This window comes from Rattus norvegicus, chromosome 15 (genome assembly GCF_021556685.1).
Source record: "Rattus norvegicus strain SHRSP/BbbUtx chromosome 15, alternate assembly SHRSP_T2T, whole genome shotgun sequence".
Classification (NCBI taxonomy): domain Eukaryota; kingdom Metazoa; phylum Chordata; class Mammalia; order Rodentia; family Muridae; genus Rattus; species Rattus norvegicus.
In genome coordinates, this window is record NC_141548.1 from 84,487,683 (window position 1) to 84,500,626 (window position 12,944).

Below are 12,944 nucleotides of genomic sequence, written 5' to 3' on the forward strand. Positions count from 1 at the left end.
AGGGCAGGGTTCCGCTCTCCCCGGCTCTTTGCTAGAGAGGAGGCTATGGCATGCACAGAAAAGCTATGTTCTTCCTTCTTAGATAACTCCTGATAGGATGAGGTTGACGGTCAACCAAGCAGTAGAATGGGGTGAAACTCTAGGCTACAGAACGGCAGTGACAAGAAGAGGCAGGTGGACACGACATTACATCTTCTACTCTCCCTGTTGGTGTGGCAGCAGAACTGTTGTTTTTTGTAAAGCATAATTTCTGTAATGTGGTCTGCTGACACAGTTGTTCCACAGCGGGAGGGCAAACTCGCAGACAACTGTTAATGACAGAACTAGTTATTTTTCTCTGACAGTCTCTAATGAGAGGCTCTACCAGGGTCTACAGGGGAGACCCTGACACCATCTGAGGCTTCCGGTAAAGCTTCTGACCTATTCTGATGCCATGACTGACAGGTTTTGAGTGCTGTGGTTTTCTTGCATGTGTAAACTTTCAAGGAAAGCAAGAGACAAAAGGATGCGGGAGAGTTTGGTTTAGAGCCGATGAAGTGCCAGATATTGTCCGTGGAAGCCTCTGCCCTACCTCTTTTCCAAAGAGCGCGTCCAGTCACCGAGCATTATTCACCGTAGTTGAAAACAGCATCTACTCACCAATATCTGCCCTCCCTCACCCTTACGTGACTCTCACAAGAGCAAAGGCTGAAGGGAAAGTGGTCTCTGAGTCCTTGCACCTGGTAATTACTTGGTGACCTGGTGAATGGCATGGGCAAGGTAGCCCACATTGCCAGGGTGACCCCTACCATGGAGATTCGGCCATCCTTTGTCATGTAGACCGAGAACTCTTTGGTCAGCTGCTCCCTTTGCTCAGGCTTTAGGTCGGTGAACCAGAACGTGCCAATCTGGTTGGTGATGAGCGCACCAGTTGTGGGCAGAGCCCTCTTTCTTCAGGTTGGAGACCAACTGGGCCCTCAGGCAGATGATGATGATGTGGTCAGCCACGTCTTCCACCTCTTGCGGGAATCCGGGCTCCATTGAGAGGAGGGTTGGAAAACAAGGGACTGATCAGGATCTTCAGTTATGACTCCACCCCTTTGGCTTCTTCTGCTTCTTTGCAGACCACGGTGAAGGCTCCCACACGCTCACCGTACAGGCCCATGTTCTTGGCTACGATTGGCAGAGGCAGACACTGATGCCTTGCTCAATGAAGTGCTGCATGGCCCTGGAATCCTTCTCACCATCACTGCTGGCAAAGCCTTGGTAGGCCATGTCAAAGAATGGATTCTTTTTCTTCACCACGAACTCCATTTCCTTCCACTGCTCTGGACGCGCGGGTCCACACCCGTGGGGTTGGGAGCGCAGGCATGTAGGAGGAGAACACTCTGCTTTGGGATTTGTCATATGTCTTCAAAGGCTCTGGAGAAATCAAAGCCGCAAGTCTTGGGGTTATAGTATCGATAACCGTGTAGCTGCATGCCAGCATCCCTGAAGATGGCCATGTGATTTCCTCAGGATGGTTTGGGCAGAAAGACATCTCAGCTGAACTTAAAAAATCTTTGCAGAAAACTGACTCCGATCCTTAAGGCTCCAGTCGCGGAAATGGTCTGCACAGTAACAAACCAGCCGCTTTTCAACACTTCGTTGTTCTAGCCTAGGGCCAGTTTTGAAAAGCCTTACAAAATTCAGCCAGTCCCCCAATGGGCTGGTATTCGTTGTCCAAACTTTTTGCAGCAATCTGGGCTTCTGCCTTCCAGACACTGGGGAGCATGTAAGGCTGTCCGTTACCATCCCGGTTGGCACCAACTCCCAGGTTCATCTTGCTGTGGGTGTCTCTCTCGAAGGTTTTGGTAACTTCCAGGATGGGATCTGGAAGTCTCATTTCAACATGGATCCACTCCACCAGGAGCTGGCTCTGGCAGAGGCTGCAGCTGCAAGGCATGGGTGAGAGGCAGCAGCCATCCCGGAGAGGATGTGGCCGGATTGCAGGAGGGCCATGGTGGGCGGTAAGACCGCAGTGGATGGTGATAGAGCTGAGATCAGGGGGGAAGCCCATATATTATATTCTTATCTTCTTATCATGGTTCCCTCATCTCCTCTATCTCTATACTGGTCTAACTCCATGCTTTCTCTCCTTCCCTTTAGAAACAAACAGTCTAATACTACTACTACTACTACTACTACTACTACTACTACTACTACTACTACTACTAAAACTAAAGCAAACAAAGGGGCAACAAGCAAGGAAAAGCACGAGAAACACACACACACACACACACACACACACACACACACATACACACACCCATAAAACCACAAAACTGGAAACCATAATGTATAAGTGAAAAATCTGTAAGGTAAAACAATGCCCAAACAGAGTACTCTTAAACAAAAGTGTGAGTCAAAACTTCTCCAAAACCACCATTGAGTTCATTCTGTGTTGGCCATCTACTCCTAGGCGTGGGGTCTCCTTCAAGTGTGGTTTATATACCAATTGAGACTCCATTGGATAAAACTAATTCATTCTTCGAGAGAAGAATTAGTGATGAAAGCTTGAGTCCAGCTCCCATTTCAGTGTTGGGGTCCATTCGACTTAAACAGTCCTGCTCAGTCCCTGTTCATGCTGTCACACAGTCTCTGGGAGTCATCTGTTTACCAGTCCTCTTGTGTCCAGAGGGCAGTGTTTCCTTGCTGTTTTCTACCCTGACTAGATCTTAGGACCTTACTGCCTCCTCTTCCACATAGGTCCCTCAGCCCAGAGGGGAGAGGGCCGATGAAGACATCCTATTTAGGACTGAGTGTCAAAGATCTCTCACTCTCTGACCTTGTCCATTTGTGAGTCTCTGTATTTGTTTCCACCTACTGCAGGAGAAAGTTTCTCTGATGATAGTTGAGCAAGACACTGATCTGTGAGTGTAGCAGAATGTCCTTAGGAGTCATTCTGTTGCTGCATTTCTTTTAGGGGAACAATAATATTTGGTTCTGTTTTCCCCTAAGTCCATGACCTACCTAGTCTTCAACTCTTGGTCACCCAAGAAGCGTCATCTGTCTCAGAAGTGGACCAAAAATCCAACTAAATAGTGGTTTGTTTACTTCCCCCACTTTTGTGCCACTATTATACCGGCACATCTTGCAAACGCATCACCGTTGTAGATTGCAGGGCTCTCCGCTGGTAGCGTGGACACTCTGGTCAGTAAGAGGAAGGCTCTGGTTAGGTTCTAGTTCAAACTCCATGTTCAGGGAAAGTTGTAGGTGTTATCTTCATTAATGGGCCCTTACCATCACTTTGCACTGAGCCACCAATAGTCTTGTCAACAGCCTGTGTGGTTTTGGGGTTTCCTAGGGTCCCTTTGGCCAGCAACTCAATTAGGTGTAATCTATTCCCGACACTGGCGGTTTAAGCTGGTGGTGAGGAAGGTTTACTTGGAGCTTTGTGTTCCCATTACTTGGTGATTCCATTTAGATTTCGTTCATATACATATATATTTTATTTTTTTTTTTGGTTCTTTTTTTTTTCGGAGCTAGGGATGCTGGGGATTTAGCTCAGTGGTAGAGCGCTTACCTAGGAAGCGCAAGGCCCTGGGTTCAGTTCCTAGCTCCGAAAAAAAAGAACCAAAAAAAAAAAAAGAACCATATACGTATATATTTTAAACGGGCTTATACTGTAGTAGGTTTTCATATTGTCCTTAGTGCTGTCTATCCCCCTGTATTTCTTCCCTTACCCCTATTTTCCTCCCACCTACCTCCTTGTCTATGCATAACTACATATTCTATATATTTCATACACCGTAGGAGTTCCTTCCTTTCCACTCAGTTCCTTACTATGTACCTAACCTCTGTGGTTATAACCTATGTGGTTGCCATGGCTACTGAAGGCTTAAAGGCTGATTCCTATGTATAAGAGATATAGCACATTTGTCCTTTTGCGTCTCAGTTACCCACTCAGGATGACTTTTTTTCTAGGTCCATTCATTGACCTGAGAATTTCATGATTTCATTTTTTTTTATTTTAGCAGATTGTAACATTTCATTGTGTAAATGAACCAGAATTTCACTATCCATTCTTCCTTTGGTGGACATGTAGGCTTTTCCCAGTTTCTGACTCTTAGGAATAGAGCAGCAATAAACAGGGTTGAGCAAGTGAGTCCTTTGGGTATATACCCAGGAGAGGTATAGCTGGACTTTAGGGTAGATGTATTTGCAGTTTCCCAATTTATTCCACACTGATTGGCACAGTGACTGTATAAGTGTGCCTTTCCACTAACAATGGATGCTGCCCTTCTTCCATATCCTTGCCATCATGAGCTGTCATTTGTGTTATTGACCATTTTGACAGGTGTAAGAGGAAATCTCAAAGTAGCTTGATTTTCGTTTCCCCGATGACGAAGGATGTTGAACCTGCTTTCTTCGCCTCTGTGGTATTTTGCCTGATTGATTCTGGGGATCTGATGTCACATATGCTATGTTCTTCACACCAAGCTGTACTCATGGGAGAAGAAACTATCCCCAAGCAGAACTAGCTCTGCCTTCGAAAGCCTCGGAGTAGAGAATAAACCATTGACTTTTGAGTCGCTATGGACAGGAAGGAGGTGAAGATCGTGAACGTTTTAGAAAGAAGTTCAGGGGGTTGGGGATTTAGCTCAGTGGTAGAGCTAAAGGCCCTGGGTTCAGTCCCCAGCTCCTAATTAAAAAAAAGATGTTAGAAAGAAGTTCAGGTTTTAGAAACAGTAATAACCAGCAAAGAGTTTGGAGCAGAGGTCTCCAGCAGCAACAGCAGAATCATTCCAAACAGCAGAAGTGGTTTGAAAAAGTAGTTTCTAGAGAAGGCACTGGAAGTGCATGCAGAAGATGGCTTGGAAACAATCTGGGAAACAGTGTACAGATTGACAGGTTCTAGAACTTCCAGTCTGGAAATCCAAAATTAGTTTCAACTGCGATCGCCCTTGTAGACTGTCTTTATGCTGCAAGTGAAACTTTTATCCATTTAATAAAAGGAAAAAAGTCTATAAAAATAGACACACAGACACAGACACACATACACACACACACACACAGACAGACAGACACACAGACACACACACAGAGATAGAGATAGAGATAGAGATAGAGAGAGAGAGAGAGAGAGAGAGAGAGAGCGAGCATGCATGGTGCGAACGCAGGGGGTATTTCCTTCCGCTGTAAGTCTCCAACCCCCCCCGTAATCTATTGACTTGACTTCTGTGCATCACTCTCCCCTCCTTGCAGCTCCCTTTACTCCTTGTGTGAATTCTACCTTTGAAACTCCCTTCCGAGATCACAGGTACTGACATGAACTAGAAAGCAAATGCTCAGGAAAAAAACCCACAGTTGTTCAATGCCCTGCACATTGCATGCAAAAGCTTATTTTTGGATGAGATGGAGGTCTTTAATTCCTTCCCTGGCCTCAGCTGGGGCCCAGGTGCCTGCTGGCATACACCCGACCTGGCACTAGGCAGAGAGCAAAGCCCTTGGCCTTTCTGTTGTTCCAAGTCTTCAAAGCTCCTCAGGAAATAAACCCTTTTCCCCGTACTCTAAGAGACGAGCTCTTCAGTTAAACTCATGGGCTGCCAATATCTTCTGTCAAACTACCAGGCTCTTTACAGTCATGACTTTAGATTTCTGTGCCCCCAAGCCATTTATTCATGTTGTTGAAGCACCGTGGCGTCCCTGCTGGTAACCAGGGTTACACCATTGGCCAGATATAGTTGTCTCCAGCCACGCTGTGATGCTGAGCTGAACTGGATGTATTCGTATACTTGATAGCTGCAGCTCAGCCCCTCTGGGGCTCCATAGCTGACTGACTTCACTAGCCCCCTGCTCATTCTTCCCAGGACAATGGATGTGCCAGAAGAGGTGACAGGAGCAATTCCCTACTTCTGAGTTTCCAGAGTCCCAGGCTGATCTGCCATCTTCACTATAGTTACCCTTCACACCACTGCTTCAAGTAGCAGGGCCAGTTGGCAGTTTGAATAAAATAAGGCCCTGCATTGAAAGCCACATAGGCATGAAATTACATTCTGAGTAGGGATCGCAGACAGACCTGCCTCATCTGTACTTCAGCCAACCTCCCATCCCCAAGGAGATGTTGATGATCTCTCGATGTTATTTCTGAACTCTGAGACGGAATAAGCCCTAAGCAACAGTTGAGCTGAAAGTCTTGATGAGAGCCGTTGATAGGTGCATGCAGGGGTTGGAAGCCTCAGTGCTTCTTTGTGTTTGTTTCTTTTGCAAGAGACTTCGACTTATGCTCTGAGATCAGGCTATTGCAGATGTGTTCTGCATTTTGACAATCTTGTTTTATAAATTAGAAATAAAAGGAGAAATGAATTCAATTTGGTAAACAACAATGATCACCTCAGAAAAATGCCAGAATATTTGGAGAGAATAAAAGAGATTGAGATTGATTCTTCCCTAGGAGGGTTCATTCAGTTACTTCTGAAGTAGGCCAGAGCTCCATGGGTGGACTGTGTTTGTCCCAAGGAGGATTGGTAGAATGCTTCCCATTCAACAAAGGGATCAAAGGCAATCCATGTCTTTCCCAAGAGGCATGAATGAGTATTTGTTGAAGAATATATTGCTGGATGGCTCTCTATAATTAGAGGATTATCTGCACTTAAAGATCCATCTTGTCCCTGTGCATTTGTAAATCCTCAGGGACCAGAAGCACTTTTGCATCAGGAAGAGGCAATAGATCAAGAACGGAGCAATGTCTGGATTTCTCAGAACCCTTTATCTGTCCAAGTGGATGCAAGAACCCCAAGTAAGGGCTGGAGGGATAGCTCAGCGGTTAAGAGCATTGGCCACTTTCCCATAGGACTGCAGTTCAATTCCCAGCACTCACATTGGCAGCTCACAACTGCCTGTAACTGCAGTCTCAGGGGATCGAACAGACACACATAGACAACAGACACACAAAATACTGACGTATGTAAAATAAAATAAGTTATAAAAAGAAAAAGCTTGAGCGCCACACCCTTGCATCTCTCCAGAGATAAACCTGGCTCAGGTATCAAGGGAAAGAAGAAATAACTGCAGACGAAAAGGTAGGATGGGATGATCTGGCCTAGTAGATGGCAAAACCTCAGCCCAGAAACAAAATATGTTTATTGCATAATGTAAACAAGGAGGTAAGGTTTATAGTATGTAGCTGGATCAAGGAGATAGGCTTAGGTAGTCTCAGCAGAAGTCTCTGAAGGAGATCACCTTTTCGGTATGTAAACATTCAGGAGGAGAAAACTTATGGTGAACATTTTTTTTTTTTGTACACACTGTCAACATCCAGACATAGGCCAGAGGAAGGCTTTGCCATGTCTCTGAGGTTTGTTCCCTTGTAGTAGGTGTAAGGGTGGGGAAAAGCTTTGCCATTCTCTCATGGGCTTAAGCTAATAGTGTCCCTTAGATGGCTACGACCCCATCAATAGCACACATACTTTCAGGACTTCATTCATTCAGAGCCCCTTCTGTGTCCCGCGTGTATTGGTATGTGCTAATAAACAGAGCTGAGCCAATATCTCTGCTCAGGTTGCTAATGCAATTAGCCACATCCACATGTAAAAATCAAAAGTGTACTCATTATGTTGTGTCGTATCTTATAAATCAATCCTGACTTAGCTTGGGAGAATTCAGCCAACACCAGGCTAAACTATTGTCCTCTAAGAATTATCTCCGATTTCCTAGTAAGGGGAGAAATAATTAGCTAAAATAAAAAAAATGTTTCCAGGCCTTATAAAATTAGTGCTTTATAAGTATGAATAGAAAAATGTGCATACTTGAGATATAGACTCAGTAATTGTTGCGACAACTTTTAGAAGGCATGAATTAATGCAAACTACCTTTATCTTGTGCCATATGGATACCTGGGTCTCATAGACTCCCAACACTGAGAGCGAGTAGCCTAAATTAGTCAAACTGGGCATCTTATAGAAGTTTACCTGGGAAAAGTACCATCTGGCTCTTGTGTTACCCTTGGTTTCAGACTAGATGGCGGATGTCAACACAGTGCTGTGTTGCTCACAGGGTCTTTGCCTGCAGTCTGTAACACTGGCAGCACAGTAGAAGGAATTAGGGTTGGCTGTGTGGCTCTGATTTTCTTCTGGTACTGTGGATTTGGGAAGGGTTTGTGGAACAGATTTTTCCATTGCCTCTTTCAGATTATAATTTGGTCTGGGATGAATCATTTCCTACAGACCACAACAATGACGATTATTTTAGTTGGTGTGAAGAGATGCCGTGACCAAGGCAACTCTTAAAAGGGCAAACATTTTATAGGGGCTGGTTTACAGTTCAGAGGTTAGTCCACTGTTTTCAAGGCGGGAAGCATGGGGGCATGTTGGGAGCGGCTAAAGATGGCGCTGACATCTAGTGGTCGTTTGTGGTATTACAACCATTATAGTCGTGTCTTTGGCCTTCCTCTGGCATTTACAAGGCCAGGGTGATATGCATGCTACTAAGGTATTTCATACTCCAATCCCCAGAGGACAAGTTTACAGCCACTGTCTGTCTTGTATTTAAGGCGAGTGCCTTTGTTCCCCGGTCCCCCGTATCAAGAATGAGGTATTCCTGCAATAAAGGCTGTTGAGAAGAGCCCAATGGTGTCTCGTTTTCCTTGCTGGTCGAGGTGGGCGCTTCAGGGGAATGCAGCAGACATGATGCTGGAGAGGTAGTGAGAGTTCATATCTGCATCAGTAGGGAGCAGGAAGAGAAAGCCACTGGTCCTGCCTTGAGCTTCTGAAATCTCACAGCCCACTTCCAGCCACACCCCCTCCAGTAAGGCCATGAATTCTAAAATAATACCACACCCTAGGAGCCTATGGGAGCCATTTTTAGTCAAACCATCACAACAATATCACATTTTTTTCAGGTAATCATCTTTTAGGGGAAGGTTTTATAAGCCATTTTTACATATATTCTCACATTTTAGTATAGCTCTATGGCTGTAGTAGTACTATGTTTTTTTTTTTTTTTATGTGAATAAGAAAACTGAAGAGGGCTGAGATTTAGAAATTTGCTCATGGCTGTTGGTATGGTGAGGAAGGGCACAGGGACACCAACAGAGCAATGAAGGAAGGCAAGTATCGTAGTTAGGGTTCCATTGCTGTGAAGAGACACCATGACCAAGGCAACTCTTACAAAGGACGGCATTTAATTGGGGCTGGCTTATAGGTTCAGAGTCCATTATCATCAAGGCAGAAGCATGGGCACTCCCAGGCAGGTATGATGCAGGAGGAGCTTAGGGTTCTATATCTTATTCCAAAGGAAGTTTGCTCTGATTGATCCAGAATAAGGCTTCCACAGTTCAAATCGCCCTCATCCCTAAAGTCTTCCAAGTTCCTGCTAGGATGACCCATTAAACCCCACTTAAAGCATTCCATTGCTTTCCAAATCCAAAGTCCCCAAATCCACATTCTTCCAAACAAAATTATTGTCAGTCCTATACCCCAGTCCCTGGTATCAATTTCTGTATTAGTCAGGGTTCTCTAAAGTCACAGAACTTATGGAATGTCTCATTATATTAAGGGAATTTGTTGTAATGTCTTATATTCTACAATCCAACTAACCAAGCAATGGGCAGTTGTGAATGGAAAGTCCAAGATTCTAGTAGTTGTTTACTCCCATGAGGTTAAGTATTTGAGCTGGTCTTCTGTATAAGCTAGAATTCTGAAGAAGTAGGTTCCATCAAACATGCTGTCAAGAAAGGCAAGCAAGTGAAGAAGAGTGAGCCTTCCTTCTTCCATTGTCCTTATGTAGGCATCCAGCAGAAGGTGTGGTCCAGATTAAAGGTGTCCACCACCATGCCTGGATTTGGAACTTGCTCTGTCCCAGGCTGGCCTTGATCTCAGAGATCTGCCTCAGACTTCTGGGATTAAGGGTATGTACTATCTTGCCTGTACCTAAGATTTTCCTGGCCACTATGCCTCAAGATCTGGATCAAAAGCATGTATTATCCCAAGTCAAGATCTGGGTCAGAAGCCTGTTTCTTTCCTCATCAAGATCTGAATCAGAGGTGTGCCCTCCATTTCTGGATTGTCATTCATTGAAGATATAGTCAAGTTGACAACTAGGAATAGCCATCACAGCAAGGTAAATTCTGAAGAACCTACTGGCCATGGGCTTGTAATGGATACACATCATATACAAATCTCTCTCTCTCTCTCTCTCTCTCTCTCTCTCTCTCTCTCTCTCTCTCTCTTTCTCTCTCTCTGTGAATGTGTGTGTGTGTTACACTTGGGCCCACCGAGGATGTATTGTAGAGGCTATATGGAATGATGTTTAAATGGAAACAAAGGACTTATGGAAAATTTATCATTTACTTTGGTAACTAACAAATAAAAATGATTCATGCTACCCAGAAGAATGCTTGAATGACAATTTGATAATAATACCAGTCCCTACTTAGAGAATAGTCCTTCCAAATTGATTCCCCGAAACCAACATTACAGCAATGTCCTTGTAAGATGACATCTGGAAAGCGTGTCCTTAAAGTGAGAGTCTCAAAAAGTCAAGGGCAGTAGTTTGGAGTAGCTCTCAGCTTCTCTCGCTCTTTAGCTGAGCCTTCTGGGTTTTATTCCACAGTGGCTACTTTCCCCATCCTAGTAGGAAATGCCATTGACTGGAAAGTAGATTGAGAGAGAAGAGAATAGTGGGAACATTGAAAGCAGAAATAGACGGTCTTGTAGATATTACAGCACAGCATGTCAGCGTCTCTTCAGTATAGATACAACGTAGTAGACTATGCTCAATATAATCTCCATTTAAAACAAAGCCAGCAAGCCAAACAATGGTTTCTTTTTATACTATCCTTTGGGGAGGAAGGGAGTGAATACACTGCTTGGGTTTTTCCAGGTAGGAAAGAAGTCTCAACAGCAACTACATGGCAAGAAGGAAAACTTTGTGGTTTTCAAGATGAGTGGAGATGGCAGGCAGCAGTGTAGTTGGAGAGGATGTGGGGAACAGAGATGACTTCCGTGTGTTTCTAAATTGCTTGTTGTCTGTGCTCTGCCACCAGCTTCTGCCCTTGGTCTCCGCTGCAGACCAATCACCAGCAAAAGCTGCATTTCTCATTCTGTTTGAGGGCAACAAGGTGGATTCTTCTGAGAAACTAGGAAAGATATCTTTTTGCATCTGGGTCCTCGTGCTTTATATTAGAAAAGATGGCTTTTTGCATCTGGGTAAAACAGAGGTACCAAAGAAGGATATAGAGAGGCAGCTAACATTGCATTAGGTTGACAGACAGGACAGAGAGCTACCTTAGACAGCAACATAATTTGGGGAGGGTAATTTAGGAAGCTGAATTTTGTATTCAAACTTTGTAACAGTTCTGCCTGGCTTAGCATTTTCTCTTCTCTTCTCTTCTCTTCTCTTCTCTTCTCTTCTCTTCTCTTCTCTTCTCTTCTCTTCTCTTCTCTCCTCTCCTCTCCTCTCCTCTCCTCTCCTCTCCTCTCCTCTCTTCTCCTCTCTTCTCCTCTCCTCTCCTTTCCTTTCATCTTTCCTCCTTCTCCCCCTTCCCCCCTCCTTCCTCCCCTCTCTCTGTGGCCTCTCATATCATTTCCTCTAGGAGAGAGAGCTGGTCTTAACTACATCTTGGCAGAAAATGCCATTTATGGGTTATCTCTTCCTCTCTACTGAATCCCGTGTTTTATGCATTTTTAAAAAGCACAATTCAGTGCTTGGCAGGCTGTCAGCATACTTCCTTGTAGGGTAGAGTGCAGAGACAGCATACCCTCCTCTGACCCTGGAGAGGATTAGTTCTGAGTTGCAAAATAAATAAAATAAGATTACAAGTGGGAATGAATTGTTCACGGTGGGAGAAAATAAACACAAAACAGATGGGAACAAAGAGCTGTTTGCCTTGCCTGGAAGAAAGCACTGGAGAGACTTCTGGCAATAATGCCCTTAACATTTAAACAGCTCTTCACATTTTCCAAGTGCTTCCTGGTAATTAAGGGCCCTTAATCAGCTGGTCGGTGCAGATCATTCAATGAATTAGGTGCTGGCTTGTATTGAGAGCACTGTGCAATTCTGAAGTCTAAGAGCTAACATGACTCATTCTATATTCCTCAGACTTTCTTAGTTTTTGCTTCCTCCCTTGCAACAGAGATCGTTACAGACAACTATAAGTGGTCAAAATGTAGAGTTGCATGGGACGTCTGGCTCCAGTTGATGCTTATACACATAATTTCCACACCCAAGGCTCAGGGACTATCTTAGAAGATGAGGTGAGGAAAATTATAAGGACTGGAGGACCAGGGAATCTCTGACAGGGTAGGGAAGAAATTACAGGGAAGTATTACCAATGTACCTCCAAAACATGGCTGACAAGACAAGACCGGAGCAAGTGCAACACCAGTAGACATACTAGGATGGAAATGGGAAATCTCATTGGTCCCACTCATAGACCAGGAACTACAGACAGCTAATGGTCACTGAGAGGAGGGGAAATAGTATTTCCTGAGGATGACCTCTCCCACCCCAAATTAACTACCTAATACTACCTAATAGCTGAAGTGGTCAGCTAAGCAGGCAGATCAAGTTGTAGTTATATATTTCTATATATGTAACAATCAAAATTGGGGGGAGATCATGAATTTGAAAGGGAGCAAGAGGGAATGATATAATCATATTGCAATCAAAACTGTTATTATTATTATTATTATTATTATTAATTTTGGCATTCATTGTAAGTGTATATGAGTTCCCATTATAAATAAAGTAAGTAGTTATTGCCTATATCCAAATTGATATAAAATACTAATTTATCAACCTATTTGCTATCATTTTGTGCTTGTTTGTTTTATAACCTAATCTTGCTATGTAGATAAAGCTGGCATAAAATTTAAGCTCTTCTAAAATATCTCCTGAGTGCCAGAATTATAGATATGGGCCACTATTCTTGCCTACAACCACGAGACATGCCTATATAGAGACACTCCAAGTTCCTAGAATTT

General features: G+C 44.0%; 1 pseudogene; it reads right to left on the reverse strand.

Moving 5' to 3' along the window:
• Positions 1-726: 726 nt before the first annotated feature.
• Got2-ps4 (glutamic-oxaloacetic transaminase 2, pseudogene 4) lies at positions 727-1,980 on the reverse strand (annotated as a pseudogene).
• Positions 1,981-12,944: the final 10,964 nt, after the last annotated feature.